Source organism: Furipterus horrens, unplaced genomic scaffold, assembly GCF_987537825.1.
Source record: "Furipterus horrens unplaced genomic scaffold, mFurHor1.1.pri manual_scaffold_10, whole genome shotgun sequence".
Taxonomy (NCBI): Eukaryota; Metazoa; Chordata; class Mammalia; order Chiroptera; family Furipteridae; genus Furipterus; species Furipterus horrens.
The window spans coordinates 98,588,793-98,600,616 of NW_028327180.1; the positions used below are offsets into that span (position 1 = coordinate 98,588,793).

General features: G+C 51.9%; 1 long non-coding RNA gene across 1 annotated transcript in view; it reads left to right on the top strand.

Annotated features, from left to right (window-relative positions):
• LOC150001025 (uncharacterized) overlaps positions 1-4,466 on the top strand; it is a 35,973-nt gene extending 31,507 nt beyond the window's left edge. Inside the window, exon 2 of the long non-coding RNA XR_016513343.1 lies at positions 4,248-4,466. This is a non-coding gene — a long non-coding RNA (uncharacterized LOC150001025). The remainder of the gene's footprint in view (positions 1-4,247) is intronic.
• Positions 4,467-11,824: the final 7,358 nt, after the last annotated feature.

Sequence of the window (11,824 nt, forward strand, 5' to 3'; positions counted from 1 at the left end):
GCAGGTCAGCCAACAGAGCGAGCCTCCAAATCCTCTTCCACAAACGGGGAGTGCCCTCCCTGCCCCCCAGGGCTGCTTTAGGATGAAATAAGGGAATGCACGCGCAAAGGTCTTGTGCGGGTAGAGACAGCCCCAGACACTCACTGCAGCTTTTCTCCGGTTCATTCTGGCTGAGCGCCGCGGTGAAGAAGGCGGAGGGGCCGCGCTCACCCGCGGGTTGCTGGCGCTGGGCTTGGCGCCCGGCCCGGTTCTAGGAGAGGTGCCTTTTGGACAGCTGACATTTCTCATCTCCAAAACAGAGATTTCCAGGGGCCCCCTGGGGGGCTGTGCTCAGCACGAACCTAGCCCAGCGACTTTTAGCCTTTCTCATCGCACGGTGCATATAAACTCATTACTAAAATTCTGCAACACATGAAAACATATATACTTTGTGTCGATCTGACAAAAAAAATAGGTATAATTTTGACTGATTCACAAATAGTAACACTAATAATAGTAATTACCTACCCCTTTTGCTCCAAAGTGACTTTTTAAAAAATAAGGCGCCTATACTTGTAAATCAGGACTTCTGATAAGCCAGGATTAATCCGTCAGATGCAACCTTGTTGCGTGACGTGACCAGTAAGGTGCAACTCTGTTTTATGACCTCTGTATTGATGGTTCAGGACAGGGCGTGCACATCAGATGGCTATTATTGGGTGGGCCTTTGTCATTTTTTTATTTGACAGTCTAAGGGGAAAGAGGTCAGTGCCCCTGACTAAATAGTCAGGTATCGCATGTTTTAAACATTTGTGCATCATATCAGTGGAAAAATCACTGACCGAGATCGTGCATGTGAAGTGCTGGCCCCCGTGGCTGGCATGTAGAGTGTGCTGGTATCACCCCTGTGATGGCTGTGGCCAAGCCCAGGCCACAGAAATTGCTCGTGCCCATGGCATCGGGCAGAAGGACCATTGTACCAACCTCAGAAAGATGACGAACCGGTTGTGAGAGATGAAGCGTCTCTAACAAGTCTTTACGTGGAGTGAACAACCGTCTCTAATAACGGTATCTGTGGGCCGGAAGCCTGTTTGGAAATAGGACCCGGGAGCCCCACAGCGACTGATTCCCTTGAGTTGCCCTTTAGAGGTCACACAGAACATCCTGCCGTCAGAATTCACACACGGCCAAGAGCTCATCCCGTATCAGGAACGGAGTAACCCAACCTGGGGCCGCTCCGTGGTGGGGCGCTTTGTTCACTAACCTTAGAAGCAATCCCAGCCCGCTGCCAGCCCACCAGCCTGCTCCAGGCAGGCCGGGCCCAGGGCAGGACCGCTCTCCCCGCCTGCCTATGGGAGTCACAGCTGCAGAGATCCAAGCTCAGTGCTCCGAGTAGTTTTCTGTCTGCAGGGGCCCCGCAGGGGAACTGGGCTGCTCATCCAAGGGGCCCACAGAGGGTGGTGTGCGGAAGTGAGGACGGAAGGAGCGGCCCCAGGCCAGCCCTGCTGTGTTTTCGGTCAGGGCTCTGGTTCAGCGCTTTTCCGACTTCCCAGGCCCGTGGAGGCTTGGCAGGCATGAGGCTCAGAGCAGAGGGACATACAGGACCAAGCCCCCAGGAGCAGCACTCCTTGCAGGAAAATCAAGGTCATAAACATCTGAGCATATTGTCATGCATCTAGAGCCGCTTAAAGCGCTTGAGAAAGTGGGCCATGAAGGTGTGTGCTCACCCCTCCCTGGGATGACATTTAAGGACAGTAATTATTGTGACGGTCATCACAGCAGCAGCTCACTCTGATTGGCTGCGTGCGGTGTGCTGGGCAGTTGGATTCTAATGCATTTAATCCTCATGACAGCCCGGAGGTTGGGGGCTCGTGCCCCCATTTTACAGAGGGGGGGTACAGAGGCTCAAAGGGCAAAAAGAAGAACTAAGAGGTGATATGTTCTTACATCAGTGTGGTCCCAGCCATCGAAGAGCCTACAGTCTAGTGACAGGGTCACCGGGTCTGGAGCGTGGGTGAAGAAGCTGGTCACTCACTGCAGGCAGACCATGCCACGTGACACTGATACAACTAAGAGACGCAAAGGTTAGAGAGAAGGGGTGTCTGGGCCTGCAAAGATTGGTAGGATCCCCACAGTAGAACCGATGGAAGGAAAGAGGGGGAAGGGGCTGCTCAGGCAAAGGCCCAGAGCCACGTCTGGATAAAGGAAGAATCCCCGTGTGGCTAGAAAGGGCTTGTGGAGCCGGGTTGGGAAGCCCTGAATGCCCAGTGGAAGGGACTGGACTGTTTTGGGTCAACAGTGGAGAAGAACAGAAATGTGGGGCCATGGCGGCCCAGGGCACTGCTCTTCCCCTTGGCCTAGGGAAGGAAGAACAAGTGGCCTTTGGCGTCAGGCACGTCTGGTGTTAATCTTTATTTTCTCCAGGAATTTTCTCCGAGCCTTTGATGAAGTTACCTGGCCTCTCTAAACAAAGAGAATGATACTGATGTGCATTTCATAGGGTTTCAGAAAGAACGAAGTATGATAATATATGTAGAGTATGAAATACACAGCGGGTGCTCCGTGATGGTGGCCAGTGTTTTTATTTATTAATAATATGAACTCTCCTATTTGTTTACTTTTGGGGGGTTATCTGTCTACAAAGGCCTTGGCTTCCTAGGACCTGTCCTTCTGAAACAGGGGTGATAAAGATCCATCTTCTCTTTCTGGATGAACTCCTACTCAACCCTCAAGACCCATTTCAAAAGTTTCCAGCCCTGGCTGCTGTGGCTCAGCGGATTGAGCGTTGGCCTGCAAGCCAAGTGTCACTGGTTCGATTCCCAGTCAGGGCACATGACTAGGCTGCACGTCAGGTCCCCAGTTGAGGGCGCGAGTGAGAGGCAACCACACAGGGATGTTTCTCTCCCTCTCTTTTTCCTTTCCCCTCTCTCTAAAAATAAACAAACAAACAAATAAATAATTATTTTTTAAAAAGTCTCCTACACTGTGAAGCCTCCGCCAGTTTCCATGGTGCCAAGCCAGTCACTCTCTGCCGAGCCCGCCTCCTGCCCTCCTCGCATCCTGGGGTGACTGTGTCTGTTTATGTTCTGTCTTCTCAGCCAGCGGGGGAGCTTCTCCCCTGGTTCCACACGTTCCAAGTGTGGTCCATACCCTGGAGCGTCCCCAGACTCTTTCAGGAAGTCCTCGAGGTCAAAAAGATTTTCATAATAATTCTAGAACATCATTTGCATGATCCATCCTGGCGCCGTTTGCGTGGGGAGTGGGGAAGCTGCTGGCATCTTGCACGGCTCACGGAAGCGGTGTCCCAGGAACCTCTGCATCCTTCCCCATCACGCATGTGCATTAAAGCACACGCCAGTCTCACTTAAGAGCAACCCTCAGGAAGCAGCCAAACGATTACCTTTATCCAGTCTCGACCCTTGAGTTCGTGTCTTTTTAATACTCTGTGGGGACCAAAGGGCAAGCACCCACGAGCGCCTCTGTGGCCCCCAGAGCAGTGTTGGAGGCCACGTCACGTCGAGGGAAAGCGCGTGGCGGCGGTGGGACTTGGGAGCGGGGTCGGCCATGCCTTTTCTCCTGGCCACTGCCCACCGTTTTTACTCGACAAGCCGCGGGGACTCAGAGTTGGGAAAACATGTGGCAGATGTTCTCCCAAAACGGAACAAGTGAGCCCAGTTCTGTAAAGGAAGCGACTGGATAAAAATTCAAGCTGTTCAGTGGAAGTGAAAAGTCTGGAGAACTTGACCTGCCACCGTGAGCCTGACACCTCCCCATGCAGAGTCTCTGGTGAGAGCCAGGTGACACCGATGAGCTGGAGCTGTTGATACTGAATAATGAAATGTGTCAACCTGGGGAAGGTCTGCCAGACAGAGTCCGTGCAGTCATCGTTCCAACAGGCGTTGCACGATGCGGTAAGATCACACCCGGGTCTGAGACCCCTGCGGGCTGCAAGGCAGGACAGTGGAGTTTAATGCGACGGAGTAGAAAAATTCATCCCCAGGGTTTCAGATTTGACGCGGCAGCACCCCTTCCCCGCTTGTCAAGTTTTGGGTGTAACGACCAAAGAATATCTGCCATTATCTGAAAGGCTGTCAAAAGACTTCTCCCTTTCCTCAACCCTAGCCTTCAGCCAAGCCCGAAACATAACCCTCACCCTAATTATCACCCGAACCCGAACTCAAAGACAAACCCTAACCAGAACCCCAAAAGTAACGCCCACCAAAGCCTTAAAAACCAACAAGCAAGCAAACAAAGTCCCTCTCTTCCAGCTCCGTATCTGCGCGAGGCCGGATTTTCCACGGACCGTTTACGCAGAGGACGGGACTGCGCTGGACTGAACGCAGAAGCAGCTGTGGGAACCTCGCTGTCTTCGGTTAAGCCAGACATTAGGAAAGAGGCGAATATCTACAACCATGTTGCTCTTCCCAGGAAACCCTTCATTCTGTAAAACGGATTATTTTTATAAAACGTTACATGTTAACATGCAATGTTTTTTTGTTGTTCTTTTTAAATGAATGTGAATCTTTGTATAATTCTTCTGCTTTTGTTTCTTATATGCTACATAGAGGCAGGCGTGCTTTGGGGTCCTCAGTAATTTTTAAGGATGGAAAGTTGAAGAGCAAAGATTTTTGAGCGCCGCCGGCTCGTGGCCTGGCACGTAGTAGGTACTCATTATACAGGTGTGGTGGTCTAGGCCTTCCGGGGTGATGGCAGGCAGCCCCGCTGTCACTCTGTGTCTGGCCTGCCCGGGCCTCCCTCCCGTGACTAAGCAGGGGCCGTACGCGGTGACCTGGCGCTCCTGCAGATGGAGTCCTGCCGCTGGTATGGAAGTCGGGTCACCTGGGAGCCCTCACGGTCGGTCCCCTCCCCAATTGCCTCTGCACACCATGAGTTCCGGTTCCATTTGTTTTCTGCCTTTGTCCCTGGGGTGAGGCCAGATTGGGAAGCCTACGGAATTGCTGAGACAGTAATTTGCAATTAAATTTTAGAAATGTTAGAGGTCGAGCCTGGGGCAGATCGGGGCTATTTTTAAAGACGGGCCCTCGCAGTGCGGAGCTGAGATGGACCACTTACGCCCAGGCCGCTCTGCCTGGCACGGAGAGAGGCCGCCTGCCGAAGACGGAGAGCTGAAGGCTCCCCGCTCACTCAAACGCAGAAAGAGGTGGGGGGGGTGCAGTGACCCTTCCCTGACACCCCGTAACCCAATCCCCCTTCTCCTTCCCCTCCCCATCCTGGGCTGCTCCCTCCGGGCCTGCAAGGGGGCGTCCTCTGCGGCCGGCGTGTGCGGCTGCCTGCCATTAGAGCCGAGGCCACGATACACTTGAGGACACAGTAATGGGGCCTGGGACCAAAGCTAATTAGCTAATGTACTCAAACAGATAAACAGAGAAACCCAACCACCTCAAGATGCTCAGGGCTTGTGGAGGTTGCGGTGACCCCAGGGTGCCACCAAGATGTTTTGTGAGAGTCTGACACACCTGGGCTGCCTTTGCTTGAGTCTCAGATGGGCAGAGACCGCAGAGGAGACGGAGCCGGTTGCGGCTCTGGCCGGGACCTGGGACAGGTGCCTTTGTAGAGGCCTTAGGTGGGGCGTCCCAGGCTCCGAGGCAGGTGTGGTTCTGGGGATCGGGCTTGGGAACCACACCTGGGAGGGACCGGGTGGAGCAGGACGAGCAGAGAAGCAGGACAGTGGGGGGCAGCTGCCACAAGGCCTCGCCGAGGACCCTGGGAGCTCGGAGCTGAGGCGCCCTGCAGAGTCGTCCTGAATGGAAGCAAGGAGTCTCAGCTGGGCTTCTGCCTCCTGGGGCGGGCCTGGAACTAAGGCCACACCGTCCTTTTCCAGTCTAGTGTCATTCCCAGAGGAGGGCTCCATGAGAGCCACTGACAGCCAGCACGCCTAGGAGCAGGGGAGGGAAGCCTGGGGCCCGGGCCGGCCCGCAGGGAGGCCGCCGCAGGCTGTGGAGGACGCGGGGAGCAGAGGGAGGCGAGTGAAGCGTGCGGAGAGCTGCAAACGGCGGGTTTCATCTAATAGGCAATAAGTGTGGGTCCAAAGGACACCAAGGGAAGTGCAGTGCCTGGCAGCTGAATGTGTCTGGATGGAAGAGAGAATAAGTAAGCAGGGCCGTGTATGGACCGTCGTACGTAAAAGGATGGCATTGCTCTTAGGTGGGCATTTAACACACGGTTGGGGTTCGGGCCGGGGTTTGACTGGAACAGGGTTTCCCAAAGGGCGGGGACATCGGCGGGGCATAGGGTCCCCTCCGTGGGGCACACAGAGGCAGCTCTCACGAAAGCCTCCCTCCGGTGTCACTCCCCTCTCAACCCTGGTTCCAGCAGACCCCGAACAGCGCAGAGACTGGGGACGCTGACGCCCGCGCTGTTGAAAATCCTTGTGTAACTGTGGTTCGTCTCCTGCATCCGTGGATTTCCAGCCTCAGATTGAAAATACGTTGACCCTCGGACGGCATAGTCTTAATGCATCAAGTCCGCTTATATGTAGAATTTTTTTTTTTTTTCCAGTTTAAACCTGTGTTGTCCCAGGGTCAACCAGGCATCAAGGAGCACGTCTGAGGCTGGTGTTGGGGGTGTCCGTGTGCCTCCCCCCGCTTCTCTCTGTGTGACTCAATGCCTCCCGGCAGCAGTGCCTGGCAGGATTTCAGAGGCAGTATCTGGTTTTCAGTGTCCTCATTTTTCTGGTGGCCATCCATTTATAGTGAGCAAAATCTGTTTTCCCGTGACCGTTGTGAGAGAAAGGGTCTTCTTCACATGAACTTTATAAAATAAAAATTAGTGAGTCGACGTGAAGATGTACATGGAAGAACTAAGCCCAGGCTCGTCATTGGATCCGGCCAAACTGGGGGAAGCTTATGTGACCGAGTCAGGCCTGGGAGGCGTCGGTTCAAGGGGACAGGCGGGAAGCTGGCGGGGTGGAGGCGGCCGGCGGGAACCTGCCTACACCCTCTGCGCACAGCAGACGCCCCAGAGAGCGCCCCTGACTTCTCTCGTGTGTGTGGCTCTGACCCTTCCCGCCATAGCTCCGGGCCAGCTCCTTCATAGTTTCCCCTGATCCCTGCCCCAGTGAAAGTCACCTCTCTCCTGGCTCCGTTCGATCGTCCTTTGGGGGCGGTAGGCCTTGTTCTTTTTTTAATTTTTAAAAAAAATTTTTTAGATTTTATTTATTTCTTTTCAGAGTGAGGGGAAGGGAGGGAGAAAGAGAGGGAAACATCACTGTGTGGTTGCCTCTCACTCGCGCCCCCAACTGGGGACCTGACATGCAGCCCCAGGCACATGCTCTGACTGGGAATCGAACCAGTGACACTTGGCTCACAGGCCAATGCTCAATCCCCTGAGCCACAGCAGCCAGGGCAGGCCTTGTTCTTCTATTACAGTGGGGCCCACCAAATTCCAGTGGTCTGTGCCTAACACAGCACAGAGAATACAGTAGGTCCTTAATAGGTATGCACTCTGAACCTACACCTCTCTGAGCCACAGCCAGGTGGCAGGCAGGTGTACTGATCCAGGGAAACACACCAGACATGGAAACCGTGGCAGAACCATGCAGAGTGAGTGTCCCTGGGCTGCGGGCACCAGGGCCCAGCAGTAGGAACCAGAGAGAGAGAATCCTGGGTGTGGTGCTAACCTCTTGGATCCAGCTTGTTACCTGGGTTAGTGAGTATCCAACCTCCTGAGGATGCCAGATAGGATACAGGTTGGGCTGTTAAATTTGAATTTCTGATAAACAATGAGTATTTTTAGTATAAGTATGACCCAAGCATGTCTATACTAAATCATCATTTGTTGTTCATTCAAATTTCACTGGGCATCCCGCATTTTGATTTGCTAAATCTGGAGCCCTGACCTCACCTCTCCTTCGGGCTGAGGCCAGCCTGGTTGGGTCTTACAAGTACGAGGATCTCAATGGAAGCAGATGGTTGAGAAGTGACGCAACTTGCCTGGGGTCACAAGGCCAGCAAGTCACGGCGCCTGGATTAGAACCCGGGTCTGCGGCTCAGGGCCCTGCGATGGCTCCTCCAAGGGGAGGGGCTGGGGCATGGCAGCGGACAGGAGTTGGGCGGAAGCTCATGTGACAGCAGTGGGAGCAGGGAAGGGAGGGAGGCGAGGAGGGGATTAGGACTTGGCATTAATTTTCATATTACTTGTTAACTGACACACTAAATATTTATCAGCTATGTACCAGGTACAAAAGGCACTACGCTTGTTCCTCTGATATTGACATGGGCTGATAGCCATCGTTCATCCTTCCCATTTTACAGAATAGAAGAGTGAGGCCACAGGTCTGGGATGCACGGGAGCCAGGGTTTTCCAGCCCCTCCTTCCCTGGGCTCCAGGCCCCACCCTGCCGGCCCTCACCGAGGCCTCTGCTTCAGTTCTTGCAGCCTGTTCAGACCCACCTCCCCATCCCCTCTCTAAGCAAAGCAATGCAAATTGAAATCGCTGGTACCTGTTCCGTTTGCATCCGTCTTGCGCAGGTGCATCTGTTGTGGCGTATCTGAGGCTTAATCCTATGTCCTGTGCCCTGCACCTGGCCACAGCCCTCCTTGCGTGCGTGGGGGAGGGGGACAGGAGCTCAGGGCCTCAGCAACACCGGAAGTTGGATCCAGGCCTGTGGTGCCATGGTGATGGTTACTATAGTAACACAGCTCAGCATGCCTACCAGGATCTGCTGTGGTTTTCATAGACTGGAGCCACTGGAGAGGGGGAACTGGGTAGTGGTTAGAGCCCCATCCCCCTCCAGTGAGAACCCTGGTGACGTGTCTTGGGGCTGCCCCATCTGTGTCCCCACCTTCCTCTCCTGCTACTTCCCTTCCCATCCCCTCTCCTTACGCCATGCAGTTCTGGTGTCTTCACTTGGCTAAGTCCTACTTGTCCTCCCAGCCTCATCCCGATGCTTTCTTTCATTCAGGAAATGCCTACTGAGTGTCCGCTAATACAGGACATGGTTTTGGTCACTGGGGACCAAGACAGATCAGGAGGGGCCCTGTCCTCCTTGGAGAGACACAGGCATGAAGGAAGCACCCAGGTAATGGACCAGAATACATTCAAGCCGTGCAGGCCATGCCTTGGGGACAACAAAGGAGGTGACAGGGTAGACAGTACTGGGCTCTGGGGATGGGGGTTCAGGGGAGCTGTGTCTAAGGAGTGACCTCTGTACCCCTGAGCCCTCTGGCCATCCTCATCTGCCCCGTCTGGTCCCTGAGTCACAGCACTGATGACATTATAACATCATTGCCTAGTCTCCCTAAACTACTTCCTCCTTGAAGGCAGGAACAAAGGCTCATTTGTCTGTGTCCCCAAAGGAGACTTGATGAGGCACACGTATTTACCGAATATATTCTGTGGGCCCATCAATGTCACACATGGCCTCCCATTTCCCTGTTATGTTGATTCCATGACATAAGCATGATTCCATCATGTTTGATCATTTAGATAGAGATCGCAGAACCAAGCTCAGCCAGGTTAGGTGACTTAGCTTCAAGTCCCACAGCCAGTGCGCATAGTAGGGCTGAGGTTCAAACCCAGTCTGCCCTCCCCTCACTCCTTTTATGTAATGTGGTAACCGCTTTATGGAGATATAATTCACATTCCATACAATCTATCCTTTTAAGGCATATGAGTTAATAGATTTTTATTTTTTTATTTTTATTTTTATTTTTTTAATGTTTTATTGATTATACTGTTATAGTTGTCCCAATTTATTTTTCCTTTGTTCCTCTCCACCCAGTGACCCCCTCCCTCCAGATGCCGCCCCCTTAGTCCATGCCCATTGGTTGTGTATATAGTTCTTCTCAACATCTTCCTGTCTAGTCCACTCCCTCCTACTATGCTTCTTAATTCCTGCATCATCTCCCTCCCTTTCCCCCTTTCCCCTCCCCGCTGACCTCCCCCCAAAATGTTCCCCATACCTATAATTATTTTCCCACCCTCGTTGCCTACTTAGTTTGCCTTTGCTTCGGTTCCCTAGCTTCTGTTGTTGGTTATTGTGATACAGTTTTCATTTTAATGTTCATAGTTTTGATCCTCCTTCTCCTAAGCAAGTCCCTTTAACATTTCATATAACAGTGGTTTGGATCTGATGAACTATTTCAGTTTTACTTTGTCCTGGAAGCACTTTCTCTGCTCTTCTATTCTGAATGACAGCTTCGCTGGACAGAGTAGTCATGGTTGTAGGTTTTTGCTTTTCATCACTTTGTATATTTCTTGCCAGTCCCTTCTTGCCTGCAGAGTTTCTTTTGAGAAATCAGCTGATAGTCTTATTGGGACCCCTTTGTATGTAATTCTCTTCTTCTCTCTTGCTGCTTTTAAGAGTCTCTCTTTACCCTTAATTTTTGACATTTTGATTATAATGTGTCTTGGTGTGGTTCTCCCTGGGTCCAGTAGTTTTGGAACTGTCTGTGCTTCCTGGACCTGTAAGTCTATTTCCTTCCCCAAGTTAGGGAAGTTCAGCTTCATTATTTTTTCACTTAAGTTTTCAATTTCTAGTTCTTCTTCTTAACCTTCGGGCGGCCCTATGATTCAGATGTTGGCTCGCTTATAGCTGTCTGATAAGTTTCTGAGCCTCTCCTCATTTTCCTCACTTCTTGTTTCCTCTTTCTGCACTGGTTGACTGTTTGTTCCTTCCCTGTGTTCCGATTTGTTGATTTGATCCTTGGTTTTCTTGCCCTCACCACTAGTTTCGTATGGGTTTTTGTTCATTTCAGCAGGAGTAGCCTTCATTCCTTCCCTGTCTTGTTTAAGATCTGCTGTTAGGTCTGTAAGCATTTTTATAACCAAAGCTCTGAACTGAGCCTCAGAAAGATTTTCTATCTGTTGATCCGTTAGATTAGATATTTTCTATCTGGTCAGCTGCATCACTGGGATCTCTATCATGACCTGTGCCATCCTGACAGTTTTGTGTTTACCTTTGCTTCCTGGGCAGGGTTGTCACACCTGCTGCACTATAGGGGGTGGAGGCTCGTGCACTCATCACAACTGTGTGACCCTTCTCACCACGCTGTGGCGTTTTCTATGCGGGTGTGGCTCCAAGATGGATTCCTGCCGTTCACTCTCTGCTGAGAGATTGGGAGCCTCCTCCTCTGTCCCCACCCCCTTCGGGCCTCACAGTCCAAGGCAATGGGGGTCTGCCTTCCTTGGCATTGGAATTGCAAGCTGACAGGTCTTGCCTGCAGCAGGGGGTGCTCCCCAGATGTTTCTCACCTCCCCTTAAATACGGGTGTCTGTGCTTACTGCCATCCCGCAGCCGTCGCTGCTGCTGCTGCTGCAGCCGCCACCAGCACAGCTTGACCTCTCTGCCCCGGCTTCGCCCCTCCTACCCATCCGGATGAGCACCACTTCTTTGTAACTTCATATGTTGGACTTCCATTCATTTTCTGGAACTTCTGGTTATTTCTGGTCTTATTTTTTATTTTTTTTTTGCTTAGTAGAATTTTGTTTTTATTTTTTAGATTCAGTTGTTGATAGTTGTGAGTTTGTTGTCATTTTAGTGTTCATAGTTTTGATCTTCTTTTTCTTAAGTAAGTCCCTTTGACATTTCATATAATAATGGCTTGGTGATGATGAACTCCTTTAGCTTCACCTTGTCTGGGAAGCACTTCATCTGCCCTTCCATTCCAAATGATAGCTTTGCTGGATGGAGTAATCTTGGTTGCAGGTTGCCTTTCATCACATTGAATACTGCTTGCCAGTCCCTTTCTGCCTGCAAAGTGTCCTCTGAGAAATCAGCTGATAGTCCTATAGGCACCCCCTGTGGGCAACTCTCCACCTCTCTCTTGCTGCCCCCAGGACTCTGTCTTTATCTTTCACCTTTGGCATCTCAGTCATGATGCGT